At 43.3% G+C, this 20956-nt stretch overlaps 7 non-coding genes across 7 annotated transcripts; all 7 read left to right on the top strand.

Moving 5' to 3' along the window:
- The first annotated feature begins 874 nt into the window (after nt 1–874).
- On the top strand, nt 875–947 carry TRNAV-UAC. Its single transcript has one exon. It is a non-coding gene; the product is annotated as a tRNA-Val (tRNA).
- Nucleotides 948–4346: 3399 nt separating this feature from the next.
- TRNAV-CAC lies at nt 4347–4419 on the top strand. The gene has a single exon. It is a non-coding gene; the product is annotated as a tRNA-Val (tRNA).
- Nucleotides 4420–7663: 3244 nt separating this feature from the next.
- TRNAV-UAC lies at nt 7664–7736 on the top strand. The gene has a single exon. It is a non-coding gene; the product is annotated as a tRNA-Val (tRNA).
- Nucleotides 7737–10212: 2476 nt separating this feature from the next.
- On the top strand, nt 10213–10284 carry TRNAD-GUC. The gene has a single exon. It is a non-coding gene; the product is annotated as a tRNA-Asp (tRNA).
- Nucleotides 10285–11127: 843 nt separating this feature from the next.
- Nucleotides 11128–11200, top strand: TRNAV-CAC. Its single transcript has one exon. It is a non-coding gene; the product is annotated as a tRNA-Val (tRNA).
- Nucleotides 11201–14447: 3247 nt separating this feature from the next.
- TRNAV-UAC lies at nt 14448–14520 on the top strand. Its single transcript has one exon. It is a non-coding gene; the product is annotated as a tRNA-Val (tRNA).
- A 3412-nt stretch (nt 14521–17932) lies between these two features.
- On the top strand, nt 17933–18005 carry TRNAV-CAC. The gene has a single exon. It is a non-coding gene; the product is annotated as a tRNA-Val (tRNA).
- The last annotated feature ends 2951 nt before the right edge of the window (nt 18006–20956 follow it).

A 20956-nucleotide genomic window follows, 5' to 3' on the forward strand; every position in this document is an offset into this window, starting at 1 on the left:
TCTTCCTCTTTGGTGTAGTGCTGAGTACCCTGTCACGCGTGACACCAGGATTCGATTCCCTGACGGGAAGCATGTGATTTTCTTTGAGTTTGTCTCTCATCAGAACACTGGATCATGCCTGCGAACTATTAATAGTTCTATTTATTTCTACGGTACGGCATTCCATTCTGATAAACCTCCTTTACCTACTGCATTAGCTGGAGTAAGTGACTTAACCAGACCTGTCTTTGGAACAATGGGACAATGGGGCATTTTTGTTTGGTTTGACTCCTTAACAGTCCCCTTGACTGCAGGCTTGTTAACTAGCTGTCAGCCCGCTGCCACAAGCTTCCTGCTTTCTGTCACTGCTTTTCAGCAGTGGGTACAGCATAGATTTTCAGATAGTCAGCCCCTGCCTGTAGTGCTGTAGCTCATCATGATGTCAGACCTAGTAAAAGGGGTAAGGTGTAGCTCAGCAACTTGAAAGATTGCTGTTTTCGACATATTTCTCCTACCGGATCTCTCCCTCAGTAACCTCTGTAAATAAGTTGCCCACACTGTTCAGCACATTTTAAATATATTCATCAATTACTGCAGATGTCATGTATTCTATTTATTTTGCAGCGTGCTACACTGTATACGTCTTACACATAGAAACTGACTTTGAGATACTTGTTGTATAAGTTTAGTCAAGGAAGTCACGGCTGCAGACACTAGACCAGCGCACGCCCGCATGTGTATATACGTGCGCACGTGTGTGCGCACATATAAATCTTTCAACCTATCTGCCTCGCCATCTACAGCAATAGCTATATGTATGTATGGATAGGAAGACAGACAGCTAGCTGGCTTGCTAGCTAGAGACAGAGCGAGATGCTTCGGAGGCACATGCATAGGTTCTGTAGTGTAGTGGTTATCACGTCTGCTTTACACGCAGAAGGTCCTGGGTTCGATCCCCAGTGGAACCATTATGCCAGTGCAAGATAAGAAGATTAGGGTAGGCATGACAAGGAATAACAGATTCGATTCCAGGAACTAAATTCATGGTTTGAGATACCTTTTAATGTGCTCTTGATTGCTTCAGATAAACTACTTCAATTGAGAAAATCCTGCTCTGTTGTGTGGCAGTATATCAGTTGATGTATGGATTGCAAGGTCACAGAAACAACTGTCAACATTTTGTAGATTACGTTCGAAATGTGTTCAAATGCACAGATGTAAGTATTTTAAAAGAAAACAGCTGCTCTTTTAGTAACTTGCTTACAAGTTGGTAGGTGGCCATAACCGGGCAACCTAATCCAGATTCCTCAGTGCCCCAAAGTACGGTCTGAAAAAGTGTCTTATAAACAGGTCAGAACCTGAGGTCTCTGCAGTAGCAAGAGGCAGCATCCCCGAGTGGATTCGACCCACCAACCTTTCAGTCAAGGGCTGAACGTGCTAACCAATCGCATCACAGAGACGTCGGCCTAACCCCTGCAAAAGTGCAACAAAAAGGGAAACCTCTCCATTGCACTACAAATTCAAAAGCCAGAGATTTAAACGGCGTAAGATATCGTCATCCCCCTGGTGATATTATGAATAAGCTTTGTGTTAATACCACGTGAAAAATGTCTGATGTGCGTTGTATGTTATGTCTCCTTAAAAACAAGTTAAGAGGTATTACAGTAAGACTAATGCATCATTTTGCAGTTGCGCACAGACTGCAATATGGTAGAATTGTGCATCGACACTAGGCAGAGTGTTGCGGGTGCCCAGTTTAGGTTCTCCGGCAGGTTGGGTTTGCAGAGACTGAGCAAGTTTATGCATCCATAGATGGCTGTCACCTGTCGGTGGGTAAATATACTGCACAGGAGGTGACAAGATGCGCTGGGTATTGACTATAAAGGAAAACGTAAGGCAGGATAGGAGCGAATGAAGTCAAAGTGCCAGTGGAGCACACGGATGCTTACTTTCTTTGAGAGTTAACTATATCACAGGTGGCAGAGGACATCAACTAAACTGGCAGAGCTGGCACGAGAGAACAAAAAATGTCAAGACAGTAGCTATTAAGTTATGACCACATGCGCTTACCTTCATTGGCAATGGATATAATCCTGGCGAGATGTCCAGATGTAGAGCATCCCCTCCAGTAGAGTCTTGGGAACCAAAGATGAAGCACTACAGGACAAAACACCATAAGCGGGCAGGCTGACATGCGTAAGAAACCTGGCTTTCAAAATTCTAAGACAACCTGAGGAAAAGTTTCAGTGTGTAACATGGAGCTAATGCATGGCTTCTTGGGTATGCTAATCAGCTAATGGGGTGAAATTTCACTGTTCAATTCTTTTTGCCAGTTTTTTAATTAAAGAGAGTCACCGCTGAGCAGACAGGATGCCTGAGCAGAAAGGGCAATCTGTTTATTCGACAAACTGAAAAGAGTAACTACTGAAAAGCAAACTTGTTGCACCAGCTCGTTAGCATTACCAAAATGCCTTGCTTCACCATGCATTTTTTTTTACCTGTAGTTCTTTCTCTGTGATGAAAGGGATTTGGAAAGAGGAGGTCTTGTGGCTCACTATAGACGTCGTCGCACCTTTCTTCATTTTCAAAACATTGCTGAGTTTTTTTTTTTTTGTTTTTTTTTTGGTTTGTGCTGCTCACCGTAACTTAACAAACTCCTCGTCTCTGATCAAAGGAGGCCCGGCCAGCATATTCGTTTTTTCTCCTGGTTTATTTGGATGTTGTCAGTTTTGATATGTCTTTTTCCCTCTAGTTTTAGTCAAGCTCGCGTCTGTGTCTATGTCTCGTCCACAGCAATTTTTACACTTTAATTAGTATCAGTTGCAGCTGAGTAGGTGGCATCACTCCCTCTGTCATGATGACACGCTCATTATGTCTTCTCCTTGCTAGATCGCAATCCGTTATGATGCAGTCCTTGTTATGTCTTTCTTATTGGCTGGCATCTGAAATGGTCATCGGTTTGCATCCTGATATCGCACATTTTAGAACTCCACATTACTTTCTTGCCTGCCATTTCCTTAGTGTCACAAGCACTTAAGACACCGACAGAGCAGCTTCAGAGACAAGAGACTCTCTTCGGTTAGAACATTCATTCATTCATTCATTCATTCATTCATTCATTCATTCATTCATTCATCCAGCTGAAGGCCGAGAAAAGCTCTGAATTCAAAACATCTATTTCCATCTCTTTTGGTTGATATCTCATTTTCAGTCCAGTGTCACAGGTCATTTTCAAGTGCAACAACTCTTCCCCACATGTCGCTATGAAAACTGTATTCATTCACAGATCACCTCACTTTATTGAGTAATCGGGAAATGTGCTATGCAGTTTTAAGCTGCTAAAGTCTAACTGCCATTTGAGACACCAGTAGAAGGAATTATGGAAGCCACAGTCACCCGTCTTAACCCTATCAACCTGACTCCCAGTGTACAGCAGGTACACTGACTGCCTTCCTCGTTAGTATAGTGGTGAGTATCCCCGCCTGTCACGCGGGAGACCGGGTTCGATTCCCCGACGGGGAGCATGCATTTTTCTTTTGGTATGTCTCTCATCAGAGCACCGGAACACGTCTGTGAACTATTAATAACCTATTAATACTTCTATCGACTATTAATTTCTATGGTACGTGGTTCGATTCTGACAAACCTCCTTTGATGACTGCATCAGATGGAGCAAGTGACTTAACCAGACCTACCGATGGGACAATGGGGCATTTCAGTTTGGTTTGACTCCTTAACAGTCCCCTTGACTGCAGGCCTGTTAACTAGCTGCCAACCCTCTACCACAAGCTTCCTGCTTTCTGTCACTGCTTTTCAGCAGTGGGTACAGCATAGATTTCCAGATAGTCAGCCCCTAGCTGTAGTGCTGTAGCTCAACATGGTGTCGGACCTAGTATAAGGGGTAAGGTGCAGCTCAGCGATTTGAAAGATTGCTGTTCTCGACATATTTCAACTACCGGGTCTCTCGCTCGCTGACCTCTGTAAATAAGTTGCCCTCACTGTTCAGCGCACTTTAAATATATTCATTAATTACTGCAGATGTCATGTATTCTATTGAGTTTGCAGCGTGCTACACTGTACACATCTTACATGTGGAAACTAACTTCCAGCTATTTGTCGCATAGGTTTGAGTCGAGGAAGTCATGGCTGCAAAGAGTCGATAGACCAGTGCAGGCCCGCATGTGTGTATGCGTGCGTGTGTGTGCGCACATATAAATCTGTCAACCTATTTGCCGCTCCATCTACAGCAACAGCTATACGTGTGTATGTGTGTATGTATAGATAGACAGACAGACAGACAGCTAGCCTGCTAGCTGGCTTGCTAGCTAGCAAGAGACAGAGCGAGATATTTCACACATGGCTGTGTAGGTTCTGTAGTGTAGTGGTTATCACGCCTGCTTCACACGCAGAAGGTCCTGGGTTCGATCCCCAGTGGAACCATTATGCTAGTGCAAGATAAGGAAATTGGGGCAGGTGTGACCAAAGAAAACCCATTCGATTCCAATAACTAAATTTGCGGTTTCAGATACCTTTTAATGTGCTCTTGATTGTTTCAGACAAACTACTTCAGTTGAGAAAATCCTGCTCTGTTGTGCGGCAGTATATCAGTTGATGTATGGATTGCAAGGTCACAGAAAACACTGTCAACATTTTGTAGCTTACGCTCAAAATGTGTTTAAATGCACAGATGCAAGTATTTTAAAAGAAAACAGATGCTCTTTTAGTAAGTTGTTTACATGTTGGTAGGTGACCAGAAAGCCTCTGGCAGGTAGATCACCGGGCAGCCTAAGTCAGTTCCCCAAATACGGTCTGGAAAAGCAGCTTATTAACAAATCAGAAGCAGAGGTCTGTAGAGTAGCAGTATCCCTGAGTGGGCTCAAACCAGCAACTTTTCGGTCAAAAGCCACAAGTGCAAAGCGATTGTGCCACAGAGAGATGAGCCCGACTCCTGCAAAAGTACAAGTAAAAAGGAAACCTCTCCACTGAGCTAGAAATTCAAAAGCCAGAGATTTAAGCAGCGTAAAATATTGTCATCCCCTTGGTGATACTATCAATAAGCTTTGTACTAATAGCGTGGGAAAGATGTGTGATGTGCGTCGTATGTTTGTTACGCCTCCTTAAAAACAAGTTAAGAGGTATTACGGTAAGACTAATGCATCATTTTGCAAATTGCAGACAGACTGCAATATGGTAAAATTGCGCACTGACACTTGACAGAGTATTGCGTGTGCCCAGTTTAGGTTTTGACGCAGGTTGGGTTTGCAGAGACTGAGCGAGTTAATGCATCCATAGATGGCTGCCACCTTCGGGTGGGTAACACATGCTGCACAGTAGGTGAGAAGATGTGCTGGGCATTGATTGAAAAGGAAAATGTAAGATAGGAGCAGATGAGAGTAAAGCAGAGGTACCAAGAAGCACACAGCGATTAGCTTCCTTCGAGACCTGACTAGATGGGAAGTGCTAAGAGGGCACACGACAGCAGGGTGGGTTTGCTCTTTCTTTTTTTAAAGAGCCCACCTCAAGAAAGAGGCTGTTAACCGGTGCCCACACTCACTCGCCCTCACCGGGAACAGAATGCTCCCGGCGAGATGCCCTGATGTAGAGCTTGGCCTCCAGTATAGTCTTGGGGACAAAGAATGAAGCACTGCAGGACAAAACACCATAAGCTTGCAGGCTGACATGCGTAAGAAACCTGGCTTTTAAAATTCTAAGACAACCTGAGGAAAAGTTTCAGTGCGTAATACGGAGCTGAAGCATGGCTTCCTGGGTATGCTAATCAGCTAATGGGGTGACATTAACAAACTGAAAAGAGTAGCTACTGAAAAACAAACTTGTTGCACCAGCTCATTAGCATTCCCAAAATGCCATGCTTCACCATGCATTATTTTTACCTGTAGGTCTTTCTCTGTCATGAAAGGGATTTGGTAAGAGAAGGTGTTGTGGCTCATTATACATGTCGCCTCACTATTCTTCATTTTCAAAACATTGCTGAGTGTTTGTTTGTTTTTTTTTTTTTTTTGCCACTCTCCTTAGTCTTAAAAAAACTCCTCATGTCTTATTAAAGGAGGCCCGGTAAATGGCTTTCCCTGCTTGATGTGTTTGGATGCTGTCAGTTTTATCATTTTTGTTTTCCCTCCTCTCCTCTGGTTTTTGTTATTATTCTTATGTTTGTGTCTCTTTCTCCCACAGCAGTTTTTACAGTTTAGTTAGTATCAGTTGCATTTGAGTGGGTGGCGTCACTCTCTGTCATGATGCCATGATCATTATGTATTTTTCCTGCTAGATCACCGTCTGTTGTGATGCAGTCCTTGTTATGTCTTTCTCATTGGCTGGCATCTCAAATGGTCATCGGTTTGTATGCTGACATCACGCATTCTAGAACTCCACATTACTTTCTTGCCTGCCATTTCCTTAGTGTCACAAGCACATAAGACAAGGACAGAGCAGCTTCAGAGACAAGAGACTCTCTTCAGTTAGTACGTGCATGCACTCATTCTTTCATTCATTCATTCAGCTGAAGGCTGAGAGAAGCTCTGAATTCAAAACATCTATTTCCCTCTCTTTTGGCTATCTTATTTTCAGTCCAGCGTCACAGGTCATTTTCAAGTGCAACTACTCATCCCCCCACGTAGCTATGAAAAATGTATTCATTCACAGATTATGTCACTTTATTCAGTAAAAGAGAAATGTGCTATGCAGTTTTAAGCTGCTAAAGTCAAACTGCCATTTGAAATACCAGTAGAAGGAATTATGGAAGTCACATTCACCGTCTTAACCCTATCAACCTGACTCCTATTTTACAACAGGGTAAGTGACCGCCTTCCTCTTTGGTGTAGTGCTGAGTACCCTGTCACGCGTGACACCAGGATTCGATTCCCTGAGGGGAAGCATGTGATTTTCTTTGAGTTTGTCTCTCATCAGAACACTGGATCATGCCTGCGAACTATTAATAGTTCTATTTATTTCTACGGTACGGCATTCCATTCTGATAAACCTCCTTTACCTACTGCATTAGCTGGAGTAAGTGACTTAACCAGACCTGTCTTTGGAACAATGGGACAATGGGGCATTTTTGTTTGGTTTGACTCCTTAACAGTCCCCTTGACTGCAGGCTTGTTAACTAGCTGTCAGCCCGCTGCCACAAGCTTCCTGCTTTCTGTCACTGCTTTTCAGCAGTGGGTACAGCATAGATTTTCAGATAGTCAGCCCCTGCCTGTAGTGCTGTAGCTCATCATGATGTCAGACCTAGTAAAAGGGGTAAGGTGTAGCTCAGCAACTTGAAAGATTGCTGTTTTCGACATATTTCTCCTACCGGATCTCTCCCTCAGTAACCTCTGTAAATAAGTTGCCCACACTGTTCAGCACATTTTAAATATATTCATCAATTACTGCAGATGTCATGTATTCTATTTATTTTGCAGCGTGCTACACTGTATACGCCTTACACATAGAAACTGACTTTGAGATACTTGTTGTATAAGTTTAGTCAAGGAAGTCACGGCTGCAGACACTAGACCAGCGCACGCCCGCATGTGTATATACGTGCGTGCGCACATATAAATCTTTCAACCTATCTGCCTCGCCATCTACAGCAATAGCTATATGTATGTATGGATAGGAAGACAGACAGCTAGCTGGCTTGCTAGCTAGAGACAGAGCGAGATGCTTCGGAGGCACATGCATAGGTTCTGTAGTGTAGTGGTTATCACGCCTGCTTTACACGCAGAAGGTCCTGGGTTCGATCCCCAGTGGAACCATTATGCCAGTGCAAGATAAGAAGATTAGGGTAGGCATGACAAGGAATAACAGATTCGATTCCAGGAACTAAATTCATGGTTTGAGATACCTTTTAATGTGCTCTTGATTGCTTCAGATAAACTACTTCAATTGAGAAAATCCTGCTCTGTTGTGTGGCAGTATATCAGTTGATGTATGGATTGCAAGGTCACAGAAACAACTGTCAACATTTTGTAGATTACGCTCAAATGTGTTCAAATGCACAGATGTAAGTATTTTAAAAGAAAACAGCTGCTCTTTTAGTAACTTGCTTACAAGTTGGTAGGTGGCCATAACCGGGCAACCTAATCCAGATTCCTCAGTGCCCCAAAGTACGGTCTGAAAAGTGTCTTATAAACAGGTCAGAACCTGAGGTCTCTGCAGTAGCAAGAGGCAGCATCCCCGAGTGGATTCGACCCACCAACCTTTCAGTCAAGGGCTGAACGTGCTAACCAATCGCATCACAGAGACGCCGGCCTAACCCCTGCAAAAGTGCAACAAAAAGGGAAACCTCTCCATTGCACTACAAATTCAAAAGCCAGAGATTTAAACGGCGTAAGATATCGTCATCCCCCTGGTGATATTATGAATAAGCTTTGTGTTAATACCACGTGAAAAATGTCTGATGTGCGTTGTATGTTATGTCTCCTTAAAAACAAGTTAAGAGGTATTACAGTAAGACTAATGCATCATTTTGCAGTTGCGCACAGACTGCAATATGGTAGAATTGTGCATCGACACTAGGCAGAGTGTTGCGGGTGCCCAGTTTAGGTTCTCCTGCAGGTTGGGTTTGCAGAGACTGAGCAAGTTTATGCATCCATAGATGGCTGTCACCTGTCGGTGGGTAAATATACTGCACAGGAGGTGACAAGATGCGCTGGGTATTGACTATAAAGGAAAACGTAAGGCAGGATAGGAGCGAATGAAGTCAAAGTGCCAGTGGAGCACACGGATGCTTACTTTCTTTGAGAGTTAACTATATCACAGGTGGCAGAGGACATCAACTAAACTGGCAGAGCTGGCACGAGAGAACAAAAAATGTCAAGACAGTAGCTATTAAGTTATGACCACATGCGCTTACCTTCATTGGCAATGGATATAATCCTGGCGAGATGTCCAGATGTAGAGCATCCCCTCCAGTAGAGTCTTGGGAACCAAAGATGAAGCACTACAGGACAAAACACCATAAGCGGGCAGGCTGACATGCGTAAGAAACCTGGCTTTCAAAATTCTAAGACAACCTGAGGAAAAGTTTCAGTGTGTAACATGGAGCTAATGCATGGCTTCTTGGGTATGCTAATCAGCTAATGGGGTGAAATTTCACTGTTCAATTCTTTTGCCAGTTTTTTAATTAAAGAGAGTCACCGCTGAGCAGACAGGATGCCTGAGCAGAAAGGGCAATCTGTTTATTCGACAAACTGAAAAGAGTAACTACTGAAAAGCAAACTTGTTGCACCAGCTCGTTAGCATTACCAAAATGCCTTGCTTCACCATGCATTTTTTTTTACCTGTAGTTCTTTCTCTGTGATGAAAGGGATTTGGAAAGAGGAGGTCTTGTGGCTCACTATAGACGTCGTCGCACCTTTCTTCATTTTCAAAACATTGCTGAGTTTTTTTTTTTTGTTTTTTTTTTTGGTTTGTGCTGCTCACCGTAACTTAACAAACTCCTCGTCTCTGATCAAAGGAGGCCCGGCCAGCATATTCGTTTTTTCTCCTGGTTTATTTGGATGTTGTCAGTTTTGATATGTCTTTTTCCCTCTAGTTTTAGTCAAGCTCGCGTCTGTGTCTATGTCTCGTCCACAGCAATTTTTACACTTTAATTAGTATCAGTTGCAGCTGAGTAGGTGGCATCACTCCCTCTGTCATGATGACACGCTCATTATGTCTTCTCCTTGCTAGATCGCAATCCGTTATGATGCAGTCCTTGTTATGTCTTTCTTATTGGCTGGCATCTGAAATGGTCATCGGTTTGCATCCTGATATCGCACATTTTAGAACTCCACATTACTTTCTTGCCTGCCATTTCCTTAGTGTCACAAGCACTTAAGACACCGACAGAGCAGCTTCAGAGACAAGAGACTCTCTTCGGTTAGAACATTCATTCATTCATTCATTCATTCATTCATTCATTCATTCATTCATCCAGCTGAAGGCCGAGAAAAGCTCTGAATTCAAAACATCTATTTCCATCTCTTTTGGTTGATATCTCATTTTCAGTCCAGTGTCACAGGTCATTTTCAAGTGCAACAACTCTTCCCCACATGTCGCTATGAAAACTGTATTCATTCACAGATCACCTCACTTTATTGAGTAATCGGGAAATGTGCTATGCAGTTTTAAGCTGCTAAAGTCTAACTGCCATTTGAGACACCAGTAGAAGGAATTATGGAAGCCACAGTCACCCGCCTTAACCCTATCAACCTGACTCCCAGTGTACAGCAGGTACACTGACTGCCTTCCTCGTTAGTATAGTGGTGAGTATCCCCGCCTGTCACGCGGGAGACCGGCGTTCGATTCCCCGACGGGGAGCATGCATTTTTCTTTTGGTATGTCTCTCATCAGGGCACCGAAACACGTCTGTGAACTATTAATAACCTATTAATACTTCTATCGACTATTAATTTCTATGGTACGTGGTTCGATTCTGACAAACCTCCTTTGATGACTGCATCAGATGGAGCAAGTGACTTAACCAGACCTACCGATGGGACAATGGGGCATTTCAGTTTGGTTTGACTCCTTAACAGTCCCCTTGACTGCAGGCCTGTTAACTAGCTGCCAACCCTCTACCACAAGCTTCCTGCTTTCTGTCACTGCTTTTCAGCAGTGGGTACAGCATAGATTTCCAGATAGTCAGCCCCTAGCTGTAGTGCTGTAGCTCAACATGGTGTCGGACCTAGTATAAGGGGTAAGGTGCAGCTCAGCGATTTGAAAGATTGCTGTTCTCGACATATTTCAACTACCGGGTCTCTCGCTCGCTGACCTCTGTAAATAAGTTGCCCTCACTGTTCAGCGCACTTTAAATATATTCATTAATTACTGCAGATGTCATGTATTCTATTGAGTTTGCAGCGTGCTACACTGTACACATCTTACATGTGGAAACTAACTTCCAGCTATTTGTCGCATAGGTTTGAGTCGAGGAAGTCATGGCTGCAAAGAGTCGATAGACCAGTGCAGGCCCGCATGTGTGTATGCGTGCGTGTGTGTGTGCGCACATATAAATCTGTCAACCTATTTGCCGCTCCATCTACAGCAACAGCTATACGTGTGTATGTGTGTATGTATAGATAGACAGACAGACAGCTAGCCTGCTAGCTGGCTTGCTAGCTAGCAAGAGACAGAGCGAGATATTTCACACATGGCTGTGTAGGTTCTGTAGTGTAGTGGTTATCACGTCTGCTTCACACGCAGAAGGTCCTGGGTTCGATCCCCAGTGGAACCATTATGCTAGTGCAAGATAAGGAAATTGGGGCAGGTGTGACCAAAGAAAACCCATTCGATTCCAATAACTAAATTTGCGGTTTCAGATACCTTTTAATGTGCTCTTGATTGTTTCAGACAAACTACTTCAGTTGAGAAAATCCTGCTCTGTTGTGCGGCAGTATATCAGTTGATGTATGGATTGCAAGGTCACAGAAAACACTGTCAACATTTTGTAGCTTACGTTCAAAATGTGTTTAAATGCACAGATGCAAGTATTTTAAAAGAAAACAGATGCTCTTTTAGTAAGTTGTTTACATGTTGGTAGGTGACCAGAAAGCCTCTGGCAGGTAGATCACCGGGCAGCCTAAGTCAGTTCCCCAAATACGGTCTGGAAAAGCAGCTTATTAACAAATCAGAAGCAGAGGTCTGTAGAGTAGCAGTATCCCTGAGTGGGCTCAAACCAGCAACTTTTCGGGGTAAAAGCCACAAGTGCAAAGCGATTGTGCCACAGAGAGATGAGCCCGACTCCTGCAAAAGTACAAGAAAAAGGAAACCTCTCCACTGAGCTAGAAATTCAAAAGCCAGAGATTTAAGCAGCGTAAAATATTGTCATCCCCTTGGTGATACTATCAATAAGCTTTGTACTAATAGCGTGGGAAAGATGTGTGATGTGCGTCATATGTTTGTTACGTCTCCTTAAAAACAAGTTAAGAGGTATTACGGTAAGACTAATGCATCATTTTGCAAATTGCAGACAGACTGCAATATGGTAAAATTGCGCACTGACACTTGACAGAGTATTGCGTGTGCCCAGTTTAGGTTTTGACGCAGGTTGGGTTTGCAGAGACTGAGCGAAGTTAATGCATCCATAGATGGCTGCCACCTTCGGGTGGGTAACACATGCTGCACAGTAGGTGAGAAGATGTGCTGGGCATTGATTGAAAAGGAAAATGTAAGATAGGAGCAGATGAGAGTAAAGCAGAGGTACCAAGAAGCACACAGCGATTAGCTTCCTTCGAGACCTGACTAGATGGGAAGTGCTAAGAGGGCACACGACAGCAGGGTGGGTTTGCTCTTTCTTTTTTTAAAGAGCCCACCTCAAGAAAGAGGCTGTTAACCGTTGCCCACACTCACTCGCCCTCACCGGGAACAGAATGCTCCCGGCGAGATGCCCTGAAGTAGAGCTTCCTCCAGTATAGTCTTGGGGACAAAGAATGAAGCACTGCAGGACAAAACACCATAAGCTTGCAGGCTGACATGCGTAAGAAACCTGGCTTTTAAAATTCTAAGACAACCTGAGGAAAAGTTTCAGTGCGTAATACGGAGCTGAAGCATGGCTTCCTGGGTATGCTAATCAGCTAATGGGGTGACATTAACAAACTGAAAAGAGTAGCTACTGAAAACAAACTTGTTGCACCAGCTCATTAGCATTCCCAAAATGCCATGCTTCACCATGCATTATTTTTACCTGTAGGTCTTTCTCTGTCATGAAAGGGATTTGGTAAGAGAAGGTGTTGTGGCTCATTATACATGTCGCCTCACTATTCTTCATTTTCAAAACATTGCTGAGTGTTTGTTTGTTTTTTTTTTTTTTTTGCCACTCTCCTTAGTCTTAAAAAAACTCCTCATGTCTTATTAAAGGAGGCCCGGTAAATGGCTTTCCCTGCTTGATGTGTTTGGATGCTGTCAGTTTTATCATTTTTGTTTTCCCTCCTCTCCTCTGGTTTTTGTTATTATTCTTATGTTTGTGTCTCTTTCTCCCACAGCAGTTTTTACAGTTTAGTTAGTATCAGTTGCATTTGAGTGGGTGGCGTCACTCTCTGTCATGATGCCATGATCATTATGTATTTTTCCTGCTAGATCACCGCCTGTTGTGATGCAGTCCTTGTTATGTCTTTCTCATTGGCTGGCATCTCAAATGGTCATCGGTTTGTATGCTGACATCACGCATTCTAGAACTCCACATTACTTTCTTGCCTGCCATTTCCTTAGTGTCACAAGCACATAAGACAAGGACAGAGCAGCTTCAGAGACAAGAGACTCTCTTCAGTTAGTACGTGCATGCACTCATTCTTTCATTCATTCATTCAGCTGAAGGCTGAGAGAAGCTCTGAATTCAAAACATCTATTTCCCTCTCTTTTGGCTATCTTATTTTCAGTCCAGCGTCACAGGTCATTTTCAAGTGCAACTACTCATCCCCCACGTAGCTATGAAAAATGTATTCATTCACAGATTATGTCACTTTATTCAGTAAAAGAGAAATGTGCTATGCAGTTTTAAGCTGCTAAAGTCAAACTGCCATTTGAAATACCAGTAGAAGGAATTATGGAAGTCACATTCACCGCCTTAACCCTATCAACCTGACTCCTATTTTACAACAGGGTAAGTGACCGCCTTCCTCTTTGGTGTAGTGGTGAGTGCCCCGTCCCGCGTGACACCAGGATTCGATTCCCTGACGGGAAGCATGTGATTTTCTTTGAGTTTGTCTCTCATCAGAACACTGGATCATGCCTGCGAACTATTAATAGTTCTATTTATTTCTACGGACGGCATTCCATTCTGATAAACCTCCTTTACCTACTGCATTAGCTGGAGTAAGTGACTTAACCAGACCTGTCTTTGGAACAATGGGACAATGGGGCATTTTTGTTTGGTTTGACTCCTTAACAGTCCCCTTGACTGCAGGCTTGTTAACTAGCTGTCAGCCCGCTGCCACAAGCTTCCTGCTTTCTGTCACTGCTTTTCAGCAGTGGGTACAGCATAGATTTTCAGATAGTCAGCCCCTGCCTGTAGTGCTGTAGCTCATCATGATGTCAGACCTAGTAAAGGGGTAAGGTGTAGCTCAGCAACTTGAAAGATTGCTGTTTTCGACATATTTCTCCTACCGGATCTCTCCCTCAGTAACCTCTGTAAATAAGTTGCCCACACTGTTCAGCACATTTTAAATATATTCATCAATTACTGCAGATGTCATGTATTCTATTTATTTTGCAGCGTGCTACACTGTATACGACTTACACATAGAAACTGACTTTGAGATACTTGTTGTATAAGTTTAGTCAAGGAAGTCACGGCTGCAGACACTAGACCAGCGCACGCCCGCATGTGTATATACGTGCGCACGTGTGTGCGCACATATAAATCTTTCAACCTATCTGCCTCGCCATCTACAGCAATAGCTATATGTATGTATGGATAGGAAGACAGACAGCTAGCTGGCTTGCTAGCTAGAGACAGAGCGAGATGCTTCGGAGGCACATGCATAGGTTCTGTAGTGTAGTGGTTATCACGCCTGCTTTACACGCAGAAGGTCCTGGGTTCGATCCCCAGTGGAACCATTATGCCAGTGCAAGATAAGAAGATTAGGGTAGGCATGACAAGGAATAACAGATTCGATTCCAGGAACTAAATTCATGGTTTGAGATACCTTTTAATGTGCTCTTGATTGCTTCAGATAAACTACTTCAATTGAGAAAATCCTGCTCTGTTGTGTGGCAGTATATCAGTTGATGTATGGATTGCAAGGTCACAGAAACAACTGTCAACATTTTGTAGATTACGCGCAAAATGTGTTCAAATGCACAGATGTAAGTATTTTAAAAGAAAACAGCTGCTCTTTTAGTAACTTGCTTACAAGTTGGTAGGTGGCCATAACCGGGCAACCTAATCCAGATTCCTCAGTGCCCCAAAGTACGGTCTGAAAAGTGTCTTATAAACAGGTCAGAACCTGAGGTCTCTGCAGTAGCAAGAGGCAGCATCCCCGAAAGTGGATTCGACCCACCAACCTTTCAGTCAAGGGCTGAACGTGCTAACCAATCGCATCACAGAGACGCCGGCCTAACCCCTGCAAAAGTGCAACAAAAAGGGAAACCTCTCCATTGCACTACAAATTCAAAAGCCAGAGATTTGAAAGGGGTAAGAAATCGTCATCCCCCTGGTGATATTATGAATAAGCTTTGTGTTAATACCACGTGAAAAATGTCTGATGTGCGTTGTATGTTATGTCTCCTTAAAAACAAGTTAAGAGGTATTACAGTAAGACTAATGCATCATTTTGCAGTTGCGCACAGACTGCAATATGGTAGAATTGTGCATCGACACTAGGCAGAGTGTTGCGGGTGCCCAGTTTAGGTTCTCCTGCAGGTTGGGTTTGCAGAGACTGAGCAAGTTTATGCATCCATAGATGGCTGTCACCTGTCGGTGGGTAAATATACTGCACAGGAGGTGACAAGATGCGCTGGGTATTGACTATAAAGGAAAACGTAAGGCAGGATAGGAGCGAATGAAGTCAAAGTGCCAGTGGAGCACACGGATGCTTACTTTCTTTGAGAGTTAACTATATCACAGGTGGCAGAGGACATCAACTAAACTGGCAGAGCTGGCACGAGAGAACAAAAAATGTCAAGACAGTAGCTATTAAGTTATGACCACATGCGCTTACCTTCATTGGCAATGGATATAATCCTGGCGAGATGTCCAGATGTAGAGCATCCCCTCCAGTAGAGTCTTGGGAACCAAAGATGAAGCACTACAGGACAAAACACCATAAGCGGGCAGGCTGACATGCGTAAGAAACCTGGCTTTCAAAATTCTAAGACAACCTGAGGAAAAGTTTCAGTGTGTAACATGGAGCTAATGCATGGCTTCTTGGGTATGCTAATCAGCTAATGGGGTGACATTTCACTGTTCAATTCTTTTTGCCAGTTTTTTAATTAAAGAGAGTCAGCGCTGAGCAGACAGGATGCCTGAGCAGAAAGGGCAATCTGTTTATTCGACAAACTGAAAAGAGTAACTACTGAAAAGCAAACTTGTTGCACCAGCTCGTTAGCATTACCAAAATGCCTTGCTTCACCATGCATTTTTTTTTACCTGTAGTTCTTTCTCTGTGATGAAAGGGATTTGGAAAGAGGAGGTCTTGTGGCTCACTATAGACGTCGTCGCACCTTTCTTCATTTTCAAAACATTGCTGAGTTTTTTTTTTTTTTTTTTTTTTTTTGTTTTTTTTTTTGGTTTGTGCTGCTCACCGTAACTTAACAAACTCCTCGTCTCTGATCAAAGGAGGCCCGGCCAGCATATTCGTTTTTTCTCCTGGTTTATTTGGATGTTGTCAGTTTTGATATGTCTTTTTCCCTCTAGTTTTAGTCAAGCTCGCGTCTGTGTCTATGTCTCGTCCACAGCAATTTTTACACTTTAATTAGTATCAGTTGCAGCTGAGTAGGTGGCATCACTCCCTCTGTCATGATGACACGCTCATTATGTCTTCTCCTTGCTAGATCGCAATCCGTTATGATGCAGTCCTTGTTATGTCTTTCTTATTGGCTGGCATCTGAAATGGTCATCGGTTTGCATCCTGATATCGCACATTTTAGAACTCCACATTACTTTCTTGCCTGCCATTTCCTTAGTGTCACAAGCACTTAAGACACCGACAGAGCAGCTTCAGAGACAAGAGACTCTCTTCGTTAGAACATTCATTCATTCATTCATTCATTCATTCATTCATTCATTCATTCATTCATCCAGCTGAAGGCCGAGAAAAGCTCTGAATTCAAAACATCTATTTCCATCTCTTTTGGTTGATATCTCATTTTCAGTCCAGTGTCACAGGTCATTTTCAAGTGCAACAACTCTTCCCCACATGTCGCTATGAAAACTGTATTCATTCACAGATCACCTCACTTTATTGAGTAATCGGGAAATGTGCTATGCAGTTTTAAGCTGCTAAAGTCTAACTGCCATTTGAGACACCAGTAGAAGGAATTATGGAAGCCACAGTCACCCGCCTTAACCCTATCAACCTGACTCCCAGTGTACAGCAGGTACACTGACTGCCTTCCTCGTTAGTATAGTGGTGAGTATCCCCGCCTGTCACGCGGGAGACCGGATTCGATTCCCGACGGGAGCATGCATTTTTGTTTTGGTATGTCTCTCATCAGAGCACCGAACACGTCTGTGAACTATTAATAACCTATTAATACTTCTATCGACTATTAATTTCTATGGTACGTGGTTCGATTCTGACAAACCTCCTTTGATGACTGCATCAGATGGAGCAAGTGACTTAACCAGACCTACCGATGGGACAATGGGGCATTTCAGTTTGGTTTGACTCCTTAACAGTCCCCTTGACTGCAGGCCTGTTAACTAGCTGCCAACCCTCTACCACAAGCTTCCTGCTTTCTGTCACTGCTTTTCAGCAGTGGGTACAGCATAGATTTCCAGATAGTCAGCCCCTAGCTGTAGTGCTGTAGCTCAACATGGTGTCGGACCTAGTATAAGGGGTAAGGTGCAGCTCAGCGATTTGAAAGATTGCTGTTCTCGACATATTTCAACTACCGGGTCTCTCGCTCGCTGACCTCTGTAAATAAGTTGCCCTCACTGTTCAGCGACTTTAAATATATTCATTAATTACTGCAGATGTCATGTATTCTATTGAGTTTGCAGCGTGCTACACTGTACACATCTTACATGTGGAAACTAACTTCCAGCTATTTGTCGCATAGGTTTGAGTCGAGGAAGTCATGGCTGCAAAGAGTCGATAGACCAGTGCAGGCCCGCATGTGTGTATGCGTGCGTGTATGTGTGTGCGCACATATAAATCTGTCAACCTATTTGCCGCTCCATCTACAGCAACAGCTATACGTGTGTATGTGTGTATGTATAGATAGACAGACAGACAGACAGCTAGCCTGCTAGCTGGCTTGCTAGCTAGCAAGAGACAGAGCGAGATATTTCACACATGGCTGTGTAGGTTCTGTAGTGTAGTGGTTATCACGTCTGCTTCACACGCAGAAGGTCCTGGGTTCGATCCCCAGTGGAACCATTATGCTAGTGCAAGATAAGGAAATTGGGGCAGGTGTGACCAAAGAAAACCCATTCGATTCCAATAACTAAATTTGCGGTTTCAGATACCTTTTAATGTGCTCTTGATTGTTTCAGACAAACTACTTCAGTTGAGAAAATCCTGCTCTGTTGTGCGGCAGTATATCAGTTGATGTATGGATTGCAAGGTCACAGAAAACACTGTCAACATTTTGTAGCTTACGCTCAAAATGTGTTTAAATGCACAGATGCAAGTATTTTAAAAGAAAACAGATGCTCTTTTAGTAAGTTGTTTACATGTTGGTAGGTGACCAGAAAGCCTCTGGCAGGTAGATCACCGGGCAGCCTAAGTCAGTTCCCCAAATACGGTCTGGAAAAGCAGCTTATTAACAAATCAGAAGCAGAGGTCTGTAGAGTAGCAGTATCCCTGAGTGGGCTCAAACCAGCAACTTTTCGGTCAAAAGCCACAAGTGCAAAGCGATTGTGCCACAGAGAGATGAGCCCGACTCCTGCAAAAGTACAAGAAAAAGGAAACCTCTCCACTGAGCTAGAAATTCAAAAGCCAGAGATTTAAGCAGCGTAAAATATTGTCATCCCCTTGGTGATACTATCAATAAGCTTTGTACTAATAGCGTGGGAAAGATGTGTGATGTGCGTCGTATGTTTGTTACGACTCCTTAAAAACAAGTTAAGAGGTATTACGGTAAGACTAATGCATCATTTTGCAAATTGCAGACAGACTGCAATATGGTAAAATTGCGCACTGACACTTGACAGAGTATTGCGTGTGCCCAGTTTAGGTTTTGACGCAGGTTGGGTTTGCAGAGACTGAGCGAGTTAATGCATCCATAGATGGCTGCCACCTTCGGGTGGGTAACACATGCTGCACAGTAGGTGAGAAGATGTGCTGGGCATTGATTGAAAAGGAAAATGTAAGATAGGAGCAGATGAGAGTAAAGCAGAGGTACCAAGAAGCACACAGCGATTAGCTTCCTTCGAGACCTGACTAGATGGGAAGTGCTAAGAGGGCACACGACAGCAGGGTGGGTTTGCTCTTTCTTTTTTTAAAGAGCCCACCTCAAGAAAGAGGCTGTTAACCTGTGCCCACACTCACTCGCCCTCACCGGGAACAGAATGCTCCCGGCGAGATGCCCTGATGTAGAGCTTCCTCCAGTATAGTCTTGGGGACAAAGAATGAAGCACTGCAGGACAAAACACCATAAGCTTGCAGGCTGACATGCGTAAGAAACCTGGCTTTTAAAATTCTAAGACAACCTGAGGAAAAGTTTCAGTGTAATACGGAGCTGAAGCATGGCTTCCTGGGTATGCTAATCAGCTAATGGGGTGACATTAACAAACTGAAAAGAGTAGCTACTGAAAAACAAACTTGTTGCACCAGCTCATTAGCATTCCCAAAATGCCATGCTTCACCATGCATTATTTTTACCTGTAGGTCTTTCTCTGTCATGAAAGGGATTTGGTAAGAGAAGGTGTTGTGGCTCATTATACATGTCGTCTCACTATTCTTCATTTTCAAAACATTGCTGAGTGTTTGTTTGTTTTTTTTTTTTTTTTGCCACTCTCCTTAGTCTTAAAAAAACTCCTCATGTCTTATTAAAGGAGGCCCGGTAAATGGCTTTCCCTGCTTGATGTGTTTGGATGCTGTCAGTTTTATCATTTTTGTTTTCCCTCCTCTCCTCTGGTTTTTGTTATTATTCTTATGTTTGTGTCTCTTTCTCCCACAGCAGTTTTTACAGTTTAGTTAGTATCAGTTGCATTTGAGTGGGTGGCGTCACTCTCTGTCATGATGCCATGATCATTATGTATTTTTCCTGCTAGATCACCGCCTGTTGTGATGCAGTCCTTGTTATGTCTTTCTCATTGGCTGGCATCTCAAATGGTCATCGGTTTGTATGCTGACATCACGCATTCTAGAACTCCACATTACTTTCTTGCCTGCCATTTCCTTAGTGTCACAAGCACATAAGACAAGGACAGAGCAGCTTCAGAGACAAGAGACTCTCTTCAGTTAGTACGTGCATGCACTCATTCTTTCATTCATTCATTCAGCTGAAGGCTGAGAGAAGCTCTGAATTCAAAACATCTATTTCCCTCTCTTTTGGCTATCTTATTTTCAGTCCAGCGTCACAGGTCATTTTCAAGTGCAACTACTCATCCCCCCACGTAGCTATGAAAAATGTATTCATTCACAGATTATGTCACTTTATTCAGTAAAAGAGAAATGTGCTATGCAGTTTTAAGCTGCTAAAGTCAAACTGCCATTTGAAATACCAGTAGAAGGAATTATGGAAGTCACATTCACCGTCTTAACCCTATCAACCTGACTCCTATTTTACAACAGGGTAAGTGACCGTCTTCCTCTTTGGTGTAGTGGTGAGTACCCTGTCACGCGTGACACCAGGATTCGATTCCCTGACGGGAAGCATGTGATTTTCTTTGAGTTTGTCTCTCATCAGAACACTGGATCATGCCTGCGAACTATTAATAGTTCTATTTATTTCTACGGTACGGCATTCCATTCTGATAAACCTCCTTTACCTACTGCATTAGCTGGAGTAAGTGACTTAACCAGACCTGTCTTTGGAACAATGGGACAATGGGGCATTTTTGTTTGGTTTGACTCCTTAACAGTCCCCTTGACTGCAGGCTTGTTAACTAGCTGTCAGCCCGCTGCCACAAGCTTCCTGCTTTCTGTCACTGCTTTTCAGCAGTGGGTACAGCATAGATTTTCAGATAGTCAGCCCCTGCCTGTAGTGCTGTAGCTCATCATGATGTCAGACCTAGTAAAAGGGGTAAGGTGTAGCTCAGCAACTTGAAAGATTGCTGTTTTCGACATATTTCTCCTACCGGATCTCTCCCTCAGTAACCTCTGTAAATAAGTTGCCCACACTGTTCAGCACATTTTAAATATATTCATCAATTACTGCAGAT

This window comes from Protopterus annectens, chromosome 2.part1 (genome assembly GCF_019279795.1).
Source record: "Protopterus annectens isolate FY-2018-M chromosome 2.part1, PAN1.0, whole genome shotgun sequence".
In the NCBI taxonomy this organism is placed as follows: Eukaryota; Metazoa; Chordata; order Ceratodontiformes; family Protopteridae; genus Protopterus; species Protopterus annectens.